The following is a 17,193-nucleotide window of genomic DNA, read 5'->3' on the forward strand; positions in this document are numbered from 1 at the left end:
GACAAGTAAAAATTACATATTTCAAGTATACACTGTGATATATATTGAAATGATTTTCACAATCAAGATAATTAGCAAATCCATCACTTCCTACAATTAACATTTTGGATTTGGTAACATTTATGGGAATAATCAATCAGTTTCTGATTAGAATTGAAATTCACTTCACAAGATGGAGCCCATACTTGACAGTGCTATCTTGTCAAAGAATCTGTGGATAGACAGGTCGCAGGTCATAGGGCAGACTATTCATATCATTATGCTAAATAGACATAATATTAAATCAACTCCTAATGACTTGTTATACCCACACATTAATGCATCTCTCAACTCTCATCAGAGATGCTTCTTAATTAAGGAAGTCAGCCAACTTCTAATAAGATTTTAAGTTAAGGACAGTCTTGACTTTCTTGTGGGTTAAAGCAATGTGGCATTTCCATGCTGCATTATAGTTAGCATGTGAATGAAACAGCCTGCTTCTTAACTTTAGCTTTTAAGAGTGGGCCTGAACTTGTAGGACACCCTTTCCCTCAGATGTCTCTCAGAACTGTGCCATGTAACTGTGTCTTAGAGTCAGGCCTGTTGGATAAGTGTGTCCTCCAAAAAAACTAGGAACAGCTGGATATCCGAACCCTAAGAGACTCCTTAGGAAGGAAGGGAGACAGTTACTACTCCAACCCAGTTGTGCAACTTCAGTTGCATGAGGTGGAGGGTCTAAGGTCAGACAGGAAAGAAGCCAGGGAGGTGGTGGGAGCTTCACTATCTTGGACTGGCAGGCTGGCAGCAAGGGATCTGGAAAGAAAAAAGCCCACGGGTGCATGCCTTGGTAAGGAACCCCCTCCCAGACATCACAAACTCTGTAAAGAAACTTGAATAAATATCGTTATTCTCTAAACTGTAATTTTTGTTGTAAGGACAACATGAGGAGAGAGGCTTGCAGCGTACCTCCCAATGGGCCTGAAAACCAAGAGAGCACTCAGTGTGGGTCTCCCAGAAGTATATTTCATTTTATAACCCTCACCCATACTTTTATTCATACATTTCTTCAACTTCAATTGGGGAGCTACAAGGTTAGATCCACCCTTATCAGACAATCTTTGTCTTTTACCCCTAGGCCTAGAGCATCTCATATATACCATGTCAAGCACTCTTCCCAGTCATCACTTTTTCTAATAAACATGCACACTGTCTTTCAGTGCTTTGATTTTTTTTAACTTAAAAAATTATTGAGAATTTCATACATGAATATAAGGTGTTTTGATCAAGTTCACTCCCACTCCCTCCCCTCCAACTCCCCCCATATCTCCCCATCACTTTTTCCTGACAAGTTCATGTACTTTTTTTATGGGGCTTTTTGCCATTCTAACATTCTCACCTCTGAAGAGGTAACCCTGAAATCTTTTAGGGATTAGGTAAGAGCTCCCAAATACGTTTGAAATGTTTGGCCTTTGGAACAGAGTATGTTGCTAAGAGGCCCAAAGACATTTTGACTTTTAGCCAAGAAGCTGGCTACTTTTTTTTGGGGGGGGGTCTTTTTACCCTAACTGCCTAGCCAATTCCTACCACCTATTCTTATTAATTCTTAAGCATACCCACATTCATTCATTATCTTGGGGTGAAATAGCAAATTGAGGTTCCCAAGAGTCAAGATCAGGTGTCCATGACACAAGAGCACATGGTTCAGTGAGTTTGCCAAGGCTAAACAACAGTCATTTGTCCAGATTCTGTCAATTTATAAAAGTTATTGTTACATGAATGCTGCAGATGTTGATTAACCCAGAGTCCCACAACTGGTCAACCTGTAGTGAATAAGAGGCTGCAGACTGCTGATCCCTGAATTGAGTATCTATATCAAACTTCTGCATACCAAGGCTCAGGGATCATTGTGGAAAAGGGGGAGGAATGATTGTAAGGGCTAGAGGTGGTGGATGACCACAGGGAAACAGTTTTTAAGACATATTAGCAGTTACTCATATGAATTAATGTCAGTGATGACAGCATGCACAAGTCCCACATAAGCTCCAGCCAGACAAAATCCTAACAGAACTGGAGAAGTAGATAGAAACCGCAACACTAGGTGAGGAACTGTTGACACCTGATGGCTGCTGGGAGAGAGGGATTCAGTCTTCTTTAAGGATAAGACTCTGGGTAGGTTAAGCAGGCTCCAGGGGATGCACCCACACAGAAGGGCATTTGGGGACACAAATTTGATTTGATAGATCTTAGGGGGAAAATACATATATTGAAATTAGGCAGGGAGTTGTAAACAGGGGTTATAGATAGGGGAGGGGGCCCTAATTGATAAGATAATATTGTATGAAATTTGTAAAAATTTAATAAAAAATTTAAAAATTAAAAATCGAAAAAAGAAAAAATTAAAAGGAAAATAAAAACATTGAAATTTTTTAAAAAGATGTATTCTGTTAGCAAATTTCAAACATGCATTATATTGTTAGTAACTATACTCTCCATATGGTAACTTGGATTAAGAACTTGCTATACTTTAAAAAAATTTTTATTTAATAACCACATGATTACAAGAAGCATTTTATTACAGCATTAACATATTCAATAACAATTTCCAGAGCAAAGATGCATGTCTTTCAAAACTGGCTGTAAATTTTAAGGTTCACTGTTGAAGTAATACAGTTAACACAATTTTGAACTCAGTATAAACCATATAAGACATAAAAGTGAATGAGGTTTTAACCTTTAAAAAAGATCTCCATTTCATTTTAAAATATACTGTTTCATACAGAAAAACACATTTTTAATGCTACTAACACTTAGATGTTTGCACATGCATCTTTAATCTCTATGTATCTGATTATTACTAGTCATAGTCAGTTACTTTCTGAGATCCTTGGCACCTGAGCATGGATATAAAATCATCAGGTATATTTCAATAGTAATGTGTTTAACCTCTACTAATCAACATGAAGCAAATTTTTATGCTTCTTCCTTGAATATAACTCATTTTTTATTTGTTGATTTTTTTGTGTATTTCATACAGAACATCCCAAACAATCTTATTCATCTATATCTATATCTATATCTATACCTATATCTATCTATCTATCTATCTATCTATCTATCTATCTATCTATCTATCATACATCCCAAATGGCACCCTCACATAGTATCCCCCCAACTGATGCCCATATACCTTGTCATCCCTGTTACTGTCCATTGTGTTGTCAGCACCCCCAGCCGTCCTCCAGTGCCTGTCCATCCACTGAGTCTAGTCAACCTAACTAGACTTCCTTGTTTTAGGAAAATCCTATCTTCCTCATCTAGCAGCAATCAGTTGCCAATATTCCTTTAGATAAGATTGGGGTCTGCTGTTCATTTTCCCAGTTCTATGCTGAGTTACTGTCTTGGAGTCTCTTGGGTCACCCTGGCCAACACTTCAAAGGAAGGTGTCTCCTGTCTGGCATTGTTTCTTGTTATGCCTTTAGCTATACACATGGACTCTTAAAGAATTATATTGATCCCTTTAATCATTGGTTATACTTCCCTTTTGGGTGTTTAAGACTATACAGTTGGCCCAGATAAACCAATTTATTTTCACTCTTAAGATTGTTTGGGCTTGAGAGGAACCCCTTGCTCCTTTCTATTACCAGATCCATATATGTGAGAAAAGTCAAAGGTCCTGCTCGACTGTGGTTGGCTTCATTTGGAAGCATGGAGGAAATGCTTCCTCTGTGTTGACCGTCCTCTTTGTGTACTGGATACTGACTCAAGTCCATTTTGTGGGGTCTCCATGGCCTCCTTGATCAAGAGGACAGGTGAAACACCACAGTTACATAACATTTGAAGAGCTGGTCATAGTCCCCTGGAGCTTAGTCAACCTAGAAGGGCAAGGAGCAAAAACTGTCCTTTATGTTCCTCTGACTGAATTAATATAGGCCTCACAGTATGGCTGTTAGACATCCAAGAAAGTTAGTTCCACTGGTCTGCTACTTTTAACTATCATGTGCTGTGTAGATAAAGCTTGGACAAAGACCAAATGTTCTCAGATAAACTTTGCCTAGACATGAATTATATTCCTTGAGCTAGTTGTATGTATAATTTGTTAGTAAATGGTGTGATTAATATGGTTCCCTCTGGTTTTTAAAACTAGCTAGGCATTTTTAATCTCGCACATTGTCTAACCCTTCCACATAGTTTCCCCATCTAAGGTGCCCCCTTTTTCCCCATTTCTCCCTTAATAATACCCTTCTCCTATGGTCCCACCTCTCTTGAGCTCTTTCCCTTTATCCCCAAGGTTCCTTGTGTAACCCTCCCTCCCCCACCTTAAAATAATCTGATTTGTTTTCCTTATCTCCCTTATTAACACCTGTTTCCTACTTTCTTCTCTTTCAGATTATTTCTTTTCTTTTTACCTCCTCTTTTGATTATCTTGGTATCTGTAGTTATGTCTGGATACATACTCACTTATGAGGATTTGGTGCTAGGATCCACATATGAGGGAGAACACACAGCATTTTTTTCTGAGTCTGTGTTACTTCACTTAATGTAACAGTTTCTAGTTCCATCCATTTACCTGCAAAATTCATGATTTCATCTTTCTTTACTTCTGAGTAAAACTCCATCTTATAAATGAACCACATTTTCATTATCCACTCATCAGGTGGGGGACACTTAGGTGGCTTCCATCTTTTAGCTATTGTGGAAGGAGCAGCAACAAATATGGATGTACAAGTGTCTCTACAATAGGATGAGTTCTTTGGGTATGTGCCAAGGAGTGGTATAAGTGGGTCAAATGGTAGGTTCATTTGTAGTTTTTAAGAGTTCTCCACATTTCATAGGGGTTGAACAAGTTTGCAATCCCATGAGCAGTGTATGAGTATTCCCCTTTCCCCACATCATCTCCAGCATTTGGTATTTGTTCTGTTGATCGTAGCCAGACTGGGGTAAGATGAAATCTTAAAGTGGTTTTAATTTGCGTTTCCCTAATTATGAATGATGTTGAACAGCTTTTAAGATGCTTCTTAGCCATCTTTATTTCTTCTTTTGAGAACTCTATATTCAACTCCTTAGCCCATCTTTTAATTGGATTGCTTCCTTTCTTGATTGTTTTTTGAGTTCTTTATATATTCCATATATTAAACCTCTGTCAGTTGTATTGCTGGTGAAGATTTTCTCATTCTGTGGGTTTTATCCTCAATTCCTTGGTTGCTTCTTTTTATTTGCAGAAGCTTTATAGTTTAATGAGGTACCATTTGATGATTCTTGACCTTATTTCCTGAGTAACTGATGTCTGGTTTAGAAAATGCTTCCCTACACCTATATCTTGTAGGTTATTGCCAATGTTTTCTTCTAAGAGTTTCAAAGTTTCAGGCTTCACATTGAGGTCTTTGATCCATTTGGATCCGACTTTTGTGCAAAGTGAAAGATAGGGGTTTAGTTTCATTCTTCTACAGGTGGAGAACCAGTTTTGCAGCACCATTTGCTGAACATGCTGTCTTTCCTCCAGTGAATGTTCTTGGCCCCTTTGTCAAATATCAGGTGGCTGAAATTGCATGTATTCATATTTGGGTCTTCAATTTTGTTCCATTGATCTATGGTTCTATTTTTGTGTCAGTACCATGTTGTTTTTATGACTATAGCTTTGTAATATAATTAGAAATCTGGTATAGTAATCCCCCCAGTGTTGCTCTTAGTGCTCAGGGTTGCTTGGCTGTCAGAGGTCTTTTGTGCTTCCAAATGTATCTTAGGATGTTTTTTTCCAACTCTGTGAAGAATCTCCTGGGGATTTTGATTGGCATTGCATTGAATGTATTAATGGCTTTTGGTAGGATGTTCAGTTTCACAATATTAATTTTTTCAATCCATGAGCATGGGAGGGCCTTCCATCTTCTGTTGTCTTCCTCAATCTCTTTCTTTAAAGATTTAATATTTTCATTGTAGAAAATTTTAATATCTTTGGTCAGGTTTATTTCAAGATATATATGTTTTCCAGCTATCGTAAAAGGGAGTGTTTCAATGTACTCTTTCTGTGATTGCTTGGTATTGGTATATAGAAAGGCTGCAGGCTTTTGCAGATTAATCTTGTAACCTATCACTTTATTGAATGTGTTAATAATTTATAGGATTTTTGATGGAAGTTTTGGTGTTTCTTAGATATAATATCATATCATCTGCGAAAAGGGAAAATTTGATCTCTTCTTTTCCAATTATTACTCCTTTAATTTCCTTCTCTTGTCTTATTGCTCTTGCAAGTGTTTCAAGCACTATGTTAAAGAGAAGTGGAGATAGTGGACAGCCTTGTCTGGTTCCTGATTTCAATGGGAATGCTTCCAGTTTTTCTCCATTTAGAATGATGTTGGCTGTGGGTTTGTTATATATGGCTTTAATTATGTTGAGGTATGTTCCCTCCAGTTCAATTCCTTCTAGGACTTTGAACATAAATGCATGTTGAATTTTGTCAAAGGCCCCTGCATCTATTGAGGTGATCATGTGTTTCTTGTCTTTAAGTCCATTTATCTGATTTATGACCTGTATTGACTTATGTATATTGAACCATACCTGCATCTCTAGAATAAAACCTACTTGATAACAGTGGATTAATTTTTTGCTGTGTGTCTGCATGCCGTTTGCAAATATTTTGTTGAGAATTTTGCATCTATGTTCTTTAAGGATATGGGTGTATAGTTTTCTTTTTTGGTTGTATCTTTGCCTGGCTTTGTTATTAGAGTGATGTTGGCTTCATAGAGGGAATTTGGAAATTCTCCCTCCATTTATATCTTTTTTTTGGTCTTTTTGAGACAGGGTCTCCCTGTAGCCCCAGCTGTCCTGGAAATCACTATGTAGACCAGGCTGGCCTTGAACTCACAGAGATCCACCTGACTCTCCCTCCCGAGTGCTGGGATTAATGGCATGCACCACTATGCCCATTTATGTCTTTTTAATACATTAAGTAGCATTTGATGTAGATCTTCTTTAAATGTCTGGTAGAATTCTGCTGTAAATCCATCTCGTCCTGGGTTTTTTTTAGTCGGGAAGTTTTGTATTACTGTTTCAATTTCCTTATGTGTTATGGGTCTCTTTAAGCTGTTGATCTCTCCTTGGTTTAGTTTTGGTGGGTCCCATGCTTTGAGATACCTGTCCATTTCTTTCAGGTTTTCAAATTTAGTAGCGTATAGGTTTTTAAAGTATTCCCTTATAATGCTCTGGATCTTTTTGGTATCTGTTGTGATGTTTTTCCCCTTTCATCACTAATTTTGTTGATTTGGAGGTACACTTTCTTTCTTTTGGTTAACTGGGGTAGCGGTCTGTCAATCTTGTTTATAATTTCGAAGAACCAGCTCTTGGATTCATTGGTTCTTTGTATTGTTTACGTTGTTTCTATTTCATTAACTTCTGCTCTAATTTTTGTTATTTCTTCTTGTCTGCTTGGTTTGGGTTTCATTTGTTGTTGCTTTTCAAGTGTCTTGCATTTCAATGTTAAGTCATTTATTTGTGTTCTTTCTGATTTTTTGATGTAGGCACTTAGAGCTATAAACTTCCCTCTAAGGACAGCTTTCAGTGTGTCCCAGAACTATGTAGACCAGGCTGGCCTCGAACTCACAAAGATCTGCCTCCCTCTGTCTCCTAATAGCTGGGATTAAAGGCTTGTGCCACTATGCCCAGCTCTGTTTTTTTAATATAGGCACTTAGAGGTATAAACTTCCCTCTATGGACTGCTTTCAATGAGTCCCAGAGGTTTTGTTGTGTTGTATTGTCCTTTTCATTTAGTTCCAGGAATACTTTTATTTCTTTCTTAATTTCTCTTTTGACCCATTCATCATTCAGGAGTGTGTTGTTTAACCTCCATGTGTTCATGTAGTTACTAGTGTTTGTTCTGGTGTTGATTTTTAGCTTTAATGCAATGTGGTCTGATAGAATACATGGAATTATTTCAATCTTTTTGTATTTGTTGAGGTTTGTTTTGTGCCCCAGGAGATGGTTGATTTTGGAGAAAGTTCCATGGGGAATTGAATAGAAAGTATTTTCTTTGGTGCTTGGGTGGAATATTCAGTTGATGTCTGTTAGGCCCATTTGATGTCCATTATTGTTTAATTGAGATGTCTCTCTGTTAATTCTCTGTCCTGTTGACCTATATATTGGAGACAATGGGATATTGAAGTCCCCTACTATTAATGATTTGGGATTAATCTTGGTCTTAAAGTCCTGTAGTACTGTTTTTATGAAGTTGGTGCAGCAGAGTTTGGTGAATTTATGTTCATGACTTCATATCTTCTTGGTCAGTTATTCCTTGGTTCAGAATGAAGTGGCCCTCTGCTGGGGGTTCATACCAGTGACCCCTGGGCAGTGATGATTGGGGATGAGTAAGCATGCCATTCACCAGCCCACACTGCCTCTAATACCGGGAATACTCAGGCACAACGGGGAGCTTAGTCAAGCAGGGACTCATTTATTGCAGGTGTTACAGAGCTTATAAAGGCACCTGGAAATCCCCCCCAAGGGTGTATCTTAAGGATGGTCACATGCTGATCATGCACTCCTCAGCAGTGTGGAAGTATTCTTCAGACTTTCAAGCAAGTCAGACAGTGCCCCAGTAGCTTCCTTTCAGACTTCTGCAAGGTGGGGCCTTTAGGTCCCCACATCTCCCCCTTTTTATTTTTATTTTAAGGCCAGACTGACTTTATTTCATGGGTTACCCACCTCATAGATGGCTCCCTGAGGAGAGATGGCTATCTCCTTCCTCTAATTATGCATTTTTGCCTATCTTAGGTTGTGAAGCCTTAGATCAAGCCTTGCCCATCACTGGATCATGCACCTGGCCATGTTCATGTCCTGTCTTAGGAGTACTTGTCATGGGACATCTTACCCGTCCTTGACTAAAAATGTGTCATGATTAAGGGCAGCTGCATGGGTAATGCCAGCCCGTGACAGTCTTAGTCTCTGCCTAACTCGGTTAGCCAAGCGTGGGCAACTGGAGGGGGTATATTCCTGGGGGAGTCAGTAATCATGAGGAGGTGGGCCATGACAGTTCCAAGGGTCCTTTGTCACTGAATTATCTGGTAAAGACACTTAAATATAAGCATTATCAAGAGAAACAAAGCAAGTCATGGCATAGGACAAGTTGAAACACTTCTGAGACCATGTACCTTTTAGCCAATCAGCCAGTTGTCAAAGAGGCTGACTGGCAATGAAGCCAGGGAACTGGGTCCTTCACCTCAGATGGATATAAATAAAGAGAGGAATTTTGTCTCATGAACTATTGTCCATGGACCGTCATTCAAGTTAGTCAGATCGTGGCCTACCCACTTAAGGTTTTTCATAGGCACCCATATGGGGTTTGAATCTCCTGTAGGGTAGACACACCCAAAGCCTTGACCCATGGTTAGCAATGGATCTGGGCCTTTCCATTGCCCCATAATGGGGTCCTACCATCTTACCCATACCTCAGGTCTCTGCTCCTGTTGTTGCCAATGCTTCTGAAACCGGGATTCCAACTGATTTTTTTTTTGAAAATTAAGAACATTAATAGTGAATAAGGCCATACCCAACTGTTGGTGGGAGTTTATTCCCCCTTTTTGTTTTTGTAATTGAATTTTTAGGTTTTGTTGGTTGTGTTCTATAATGGCTTGACTTTGGGGATTGTAGGGAATTCCTGTATTGTGTTGAATTTTCCAAAGTGAAAAGAAATCTTGTAACTTTTTACTCCCAAAACATGGTCCATTATCAGTTTTAATTCTTTGGGGCAATCCCAATGTAGCAAATTACTGGAGACAATGAAACTGAGCATGTTTAGACTTCTCTCCTGCATGAGCAGTAGCCCAACAGGCATGTGAGAATGTGTCGATGGACACAAAAATATACTTAAGCTTTCCAAAAGGAGCATAGTGTATGACATCTGTTTGCCACAAGGAATTGGGCTTGAGTCCCCTGGGGTTTACCCCTAGCTGTTGCAGAGGCGGTACCTGTACACAGTATGCCATCTTGTCTGCCTCTGCATTGCCTTGGGATAAAAGCCCAGGCAATCCTTGGTGCCCCCTAAGATGCTGTGAGAAAACAGGGGCTTCTCTCTCCTTAAGGAGCATATGAGTCTGAATACTGTCAGAAAGCAATGGCCATGAGTTCCTTGAATTGAGCTGCTTTTTGTTTTTTTTCACATCTGCCCCAGTCAGTGAAAACACTGTAGGCTTTTACTAAGGGCTCCCTTGGCCTGGGATTTGGTGAGCACAGCTGCCGGCTGGGATGTTACACTCAGGGATGGGGTGGATCCCTGACTGCTAGTGGAATGGATGGGACGTGGGGGGCCTGAGCCACCTTCCCCGAACCTGGCCTTCTTAGCCGGCCCCGAGCCGGTTGTGGCTCACAGCCAACAGTGTTTTTTTTTTTTTAATGTGCCAGTCGCTGGCTGGCGGGCGGTACCCAATCCACCTTTCACACAAGCCCCTGACTCGCACATGTGTTAGTTCAAGGCGGGTGGGGTGGGCGGCTTCCCTGCCCTTCTGAAAAAGGCATCCATGGGTCCTGTTTTCATGGGTCCTGGGGGTGGACGCTCTGAAGCTGGCCAGGGCACTCCCAAGGTGCCGCTTGTTAATTTGGCTGCTTTTGGTTTCACTTCTGTTGCATTTCTGCATTCTTCCTCAAACTCTTCCCATGATTCCCTTGTATCTCCAGTAAAAACATTAGCCCCAAGTAGCCAGGCAGCCAAATGAATCACCTCTGCCCAAACCTTTTGAGCTACTGGATCTGACAGATCCAATCCCCTGCTTTTAAGCATATCTCTCAGCACTTTAAGTGCTTGGTCCTCAGACTTAAAAGTTGCGTTACCCATCTTTTCAGGTATTGCTTACCCTGAACTTCCAGATTGGCCCCAATCCGTTTTTCTTCTTTCTTTCTTTTCTTCTTTTCACCTTCCTTCGAGTGCCATGCTGGGCGCCAGTTGCTGGGGGTCTGAACCAGCGACCCCTGCACAATGATGATCGGGGATGAGTAAGCACGCCGTTCGCCAGCCCATGCCACCCCCAATGCTGGGAACACTCAGGCCAAACGGGGAGACTAGTCAAGCAGGGACTCATTTATTGCAGGTGTTACAGAGCTTATAAAGGCACTTGGAAATCCCTCCTCATTGCCTGAGGGTGTGTCTTAAGGATGGTCACATGCTGATCATGCACTCCTTAGCAGTGCGGAAGTATTCTTCAGACTTTCAAAGCAAGTCAGGCAGCACCCCAGTAACTTCCTCTTGGACTTCTGCAAGGTGGGGCCTTTAGGTCCCCATAGCCCTCTTTTTCTCTTCTGATTAGTTTTAGTTTAAAATCTATTTTGTCTGATACTAGAATTGTAATGCCTGCTTTTTTCTTAGTACCATTAGCTTGGTATATATTTTTCCATCCTTTCACCTTAAGTGCTTGTCCTTGAAAGGAGGGGTTTCATGCAGAAAACAAAAGATGGGTTTTATTTCTTAATCCATTCAACTAGTCTGTATCTTTTTGACTGGGGAGTTCAGTCCATTGATATTTAAAGTTATTAATGAAAGATGTACATTGATTCCTATCATTTTTATTTCTGTTCACCTTCTTTGTATAGCTGTGCATGGGTTCCATAGTTCTACCTTCATTAAATTTCCTTCCATACCCCCTTGGGTATAGTGGTTCATTTCTTCAGTTCTTTGTATTGCTTCAAGAACTCTCCAATGGGCTGATTTTGTAGATATGAATTCTTTCAGCCTATTTATGTCATGGAAGATTTTTTTCCCCTTTGACTATAGTAGAAATTTTGGCTGGGTAGTGTAATCTTAATCTTGGTTAGCATCTGTGGTCATTTAATACTGAGAATACTTTGTGCAGGCTCTTCTGGCTTTCATAGTTTGCACTGAAAAGTCAGCTGTAATTTGGACGGGTCTTCCTTTATATGTCACTTGTTGTGTTTCTTTTGCAGCCTTCAGGATTATCTCTTTTTTCTGTATGTTTAGTGTTTTTAGTATGATGTGCCATGGGGAGTTTCTTTTCTGGTCCTGTCTGTTTGATGTTATATATACTTCTTGTATTTGTATTGGCATGTCTTTCTTTAATTTTGGGAATTTTTTTTCTATAATCTTGTTGAAGAGCTGGTCCATACCATCATCTTGAGATTCTTCTCCTTCCTGTATGCCTATTATTCATAAGTTTGGCCTTAATAGGGTGTCACAAATTCATATTCCATTCCTGTGCTTTCTTAAATGTTTCATAATCTTTGCTTGAGTGGTCTAATTCGTACACTTTATCTTCCAGTCTTGATATTCTGTTTTCCATTTCATTCATCCTATTAGTGAGGTTTTCTCCTGTTATTTCTAATTGGCTTACTGAGTGTTTGCTTCTCTTTTCTGAATTCATTCAGAATTTTATCCCTATCTTCTTTCAGTTCTTTGATATCTTTCCTTGTGTGTTCTTTAAATTCACTGAACTCTTTTATCATGTTTATAATTGTTCTTTTGAGTTCCATGTCCTGTGTTATCTCTAGGGGGTTCTCATTGTACTCCTCTAGAGGATGGTTGGTACTTGGTGGGGATACATTATTTTGGTTTTACACATTATTTTTTCTCTGTGACTTTGACATGTGGATTTCTTTTGTAGTTTCTGATTCTTCAGTGAGACTCAAGCCTTTGTATGTTGAGTTCTGGTCTGCTTCTTTTTATAAACTTTATGTGCCTTTGTGCTTGACAGCTTTAGTTTCAACAGGACAAACCTAGATTGAGGGAGCCTCAACTGGAGAATTGCCTCTATTGAACTGGCCTGTGGCCATGTCTGTGGGGCATCCTCTTGATTGTTGAGTGATGTGGAAGGGCCCAATCCACTGTTGGTGGTGTGACCCTTGGGCAGGTGGGCCTATGTTGCATAAGAAAGCAGGCTGAGCATGGTCCAGGGGAACATGACAGTAAACAATGTTCCTCCATGGCCTTTACTTCTACCTCTGCCTCCAGGTTCCTGCCTTGAGTTCCTATCCTTGATGAACTGTGACCTGGAATATGTAAGCTGAATAAACCCTTTCCTCCCAAAGTTGTATTGGTCAGAGTGTTTTGTTACAGCAATGGAGAAAAAACTAGGATAGCCTTTGTGGTTTCCTTGTTGGGCATGAAAATCTGGTTTGTCTAGACTTTATAGGTTCTTTCTTTGATTTTATATTGTTCCCTTTCAAATCTTGCCAAATCTCTCATTCTCTTTGATTATTGTTAGTGCATATATAATATATAGCATGTATATGAAATCTGATGAGTATATTTTGTGCTTATTTGTGTATATGTTTTGGGCTAATTACTTGGTATTGTATAACCTATCAAAGAACTTGGCCCTCGAGAAAACCTATTCTCTCTCCTTCAGCAGACATTGATTGCATATAGTTCTTTATCTAGAGGTGGGACATTGTGAATTTTCTCCTGTCCACATCGACTCCTCAACTGTAGTTTTTCATAATAAAATTTCCCCAAATCAAATAGTAGGGTAATGATATTTTGCTGAGAATAGAGAGAATTTCAGGGTAAATCATTTGCCCAAGTGCTGAGAATGTATTTCAATTTATTTCTTATTTTTCAATGTAACTAAATCATAGTTTCCCCAAGAGCTCTAACCAGAATTCTCCTTATGGTTTGAATCAGATAATGATGAGAGAGAACTCTTTAGCTTACATTATTTTGTCTCTAAATGTTATTGGATTCCTTTGTCTTCCTAGCAGGCAAGCAATTTATAGGTCAAAACTGTATAATTAATAATTAGAAATTTCTGCCACACAGTGTTCATTTTTGGTTGAGCCATTGCCCTTTCTGATGAAATGTTAGTGTAATAGAGATGAGGGGCAACTTAAAATGTATTTTGAAATTTACAAGGAATTTTAGGAAGATGTTGATGATGATTAATTTTGTATCCAGTCATCAGACATTGAATGATTCATTGTTCTTACAGCCCTATTGTAGTTACTTCAATGTTCCAGGCAACAAATGACCATCAAAGTAAAAGATATTAATGAAAAGTTATTAGGTCTGTATTCTCTCTCTCTCTCTCTCTCTCTCTCCTCTTACTACAAAATGGTAAGTAATATAGTCATGTGACTTCCTTATCCTCATTTTAGCTAGAATAAAATCACAATTAAAAAGCATGGTCTGGAAAACCAGTCATGTTTTTTCTTGTTGGCTCATCAATATACACTTTGGTAAATTCTTCCTGTCAAGATCCTCATCTGTAAAGTGAGGGCGATGCACAATTTTGTAGAGATTATTCTTCAACACTATATTATTGTTCTTTATGGGAAGAAAAGCTATGAATTCATATAACGATTCAGGCTTGTGAAACTAAGCTTCAATTGGTTAGAATTTCCTAAATGTTCAACTAAGTCCTGGGGTAAGTTTTTGGACATTTCTTTTCACCACTTCTACCTTCAATGTAAAATATATGAATTATAATTATTTTTTCTTCATCCAAAAATTTCTTGCTGACTTCAACTATAATGCCATTTTGATGATTCTGTTCTTGTCATGTGCCTCAGATGAACCAATGTTTGCGTTTTAGAAACACAGTTTCTTAGTGGCATGTATCATCTGAGCATTTCTCAAGGTGTAGATTAAAGGATTTAACAAGGGAGTTATGATAGTGTAGAACACAGCAAAAGTGGCTGAAGGTCTCACGTACACAAAAATGCAGGGAACAAAAAACAATACAACTACTTTGATGTGGGAGACACAGGTGGAGAGGACTTTGTGCCTCCCTTGCATACCGTGGGTTCCTAGCACAGGATGACCACATAGGAGACCAGTAGAAAGAGGAAGTTTAACAGACAGATAATACCACTGTTAGCAGCAATGATGAGTCACAATATGTTGGTATCAGTGCAGGCTAGATTGAGCAAAGGGTTCAGAGCACACATGAAGTGATCTGTAACACTAGGGCCATGAAAAGGCAACTGGAAAATGGACAGGATCTGTATGGTCACATGAAGAAATTCTCCCATCCATGCCACTCATACTAACAGACTACATACCCTTCTGTTCATGATGGTCATACAGTGTAAAGGCTTGAAGATGGCCACATAACAATCATAGGCCATCAGAGTAAGCAGGATGCCCATAGCACCTTCGAAGAAATGTTCTCCAAAGATTCGGGTCACACATCCATTGAAGAGGATGGTCTTCTTTTCATGCAATGAGTCTATGATCAGTTTAGGAGTGTTAACAGAAGAATAACAGCCATCAATAAAAGAGAGATAAGCCAAGAAAAAGTACATAGGTGATCCTAGTAATTGGCTGGCAGTGATGGTGATCACAATGTGCACGTTTCCTACGATCAAAATGATGTAGACAACAAAAAAGACAACAAATATAATTTTCTGCATCTGTGTGAGCCCCAGGAGAGCAAACTCTGAAACGTTGTTCCTGCTTTCCATGTGGTTCGTGTATTAATTACATTACCTGAAAAAATTAATGAATCCTTGAATTCATGACACTTGGTCATATTAAAAAATATTATATGTTTCAATTCTATGGAGTTTTGAATTCTTTGATGGATTTTATGAGATGGAAATAATGTTCTTTGCTCTTAAAGATTATGCATATTGTCTTCGAGATGAAGACTGTTAAGATTGGGCATCAGGGCCCTCTATCAATATACAAGGCAGGAAGTCATCTTGTATACTTCATCATTTGGGATAGCTAAGAGTCTTATTTGAAGTAGTTGATTGGGCACATAGAGCTGTTAAACTAAAAAGGGGGGACTGAAAAGGTATGTAAAGTTCATAAAGGCAAATCTAAGAAATTTGCCTTTAATTCTTTAGAAAATGGAAATATGGGCAGGATATTAAGAATAGGAGCAGAATGATGAAGAAGCATGTAAGTGGGGGTTGGGCATAGTCCTCTTTGTAAAAGTCTTTTAAGTTTCTTGCATGGGGTAAGGAGGAAACTATAGAAAAGAAGTCCAATGGGCAGAGAATTTACAGTGGTTGACATAAGGGGTAACTGGGTGATGGGAATGTGAAATAATTAATAATGCTTATTGCCTAACCCAATTAGCTTAACTGTTAATAATATATAACTTTTGGTTAATAATTTCTCTATACTCTCTATACTCTCCATACTTTTATGGGCTTTGCACTTAATATTCATTTAACACTTGTAACTGGCCATGTGGGTGATTGTATTGTGTCTAATTTTCAGGTGGGGCAATGATTTTGGAGATTAATATTAATAATGGCCTCAACAAAATAATGATATAAAAATATTTGAATTTTAGAAGTAAATAGTTATAATAGAGTAATATGAATTCAAACTTTTTTTTTGGTCTTTTTGAAGTAGGGTCTCCCTGTAGCCCCAGCTGGCCTGGAACTCACTATGTAGACCAGGCTGGCCTTGAACTCACAGAGCTCCACCTGCCTCTGCCTCCTGAGTGCTGGGATTAAAGGTGTGCACCACCTAATAATGACCTTAACAAAATAATGATATAACAATATATGAATTTTAGAAGTGAAGTTATAATAGAGTAATATGAATTCAAACTTTTTGAATAGTAGTGTTTTAAATGTTTTACAAATATTGCTATTTAAATCAAATAGTTAACTTAATTTTTTTGGTCTTTTTGAGATAAGGTATCCTTGTAGCCTCAGCTGGCCTGGAACTAGCTATGCAGACCAGGCTGGCCTTGAATTCACAGAGATCTGCCTGCCTCTTCTTGAGTGCTGGGACTAAAGGCATGTGCCATTACACCCAGCTTAGCTAATATAATTTTTATATTTAATTTTATACATCAGAAAATAGAGAAAATGAAATTAAATATCATGTCTGAGAACAAGCAACTCATAAGTCAGAGCCCATTTTAGTAAGAGTACATTTTAAAATATTTTTTCTCTAAATTCTGATCATAGGTCATATATAATTATGTTATAAAAACAATGTTCATCTAGTAATCTTTTGATATAGTTAGGATAACTATGATTACTTTATTATTATATCTAGGAAAAATCTTTACAGATAAATTTTACAGACATGCATGTGAATGATGATATTTTAAACTCTGAAGTGTTAAGAAAAACATATTCATTAAAGGTTCTTTACCTTAATCTCTCCAAAAGTTTTTTCTTCCCTACTTAAATCCTCCTCCAAAATCTGAACCCTTGATTACTTGGTAGAATACTTAATATTGTTTATTTCTTTTAATCTTCATTTATTTGTTATTAGTGTATGTATATGTGTGTGTGGGGGGGGCTGTGGGTGTGTGA

At 38.6% G+C, this 17,193-nt stretch overlaps 1 pseudogene; it reads right to left on the bottom strand.

Moving 5' to 3' along the window:
• Positions 1–14,494: 14,494 nt before the first annotated feature.
• Positions 14,495–15,369, bottom strand: LOC103742576 (annotated as a pseudogene).
• Positions 15,370–17,193: the final 1,824 nt, after the last annotated feature.

The sequence above is a fragment of the Nannospalax galili genome, unplaced genomic scaffold (assembly GCF_000622305.1).
Source record: "Nannospalax galili isolate Female #2095 unplaced genomic scaffold, S.galili_v1.0 scaffold1200, whole genome shotgun sequence".
In the NCBI taxonomy this organism is placed as follows: Eukaryota; Metazoa; Chordata; class Mammalia; order Rodentia; family Spalacidae; genus Nannospalax; species Nannospalax galili.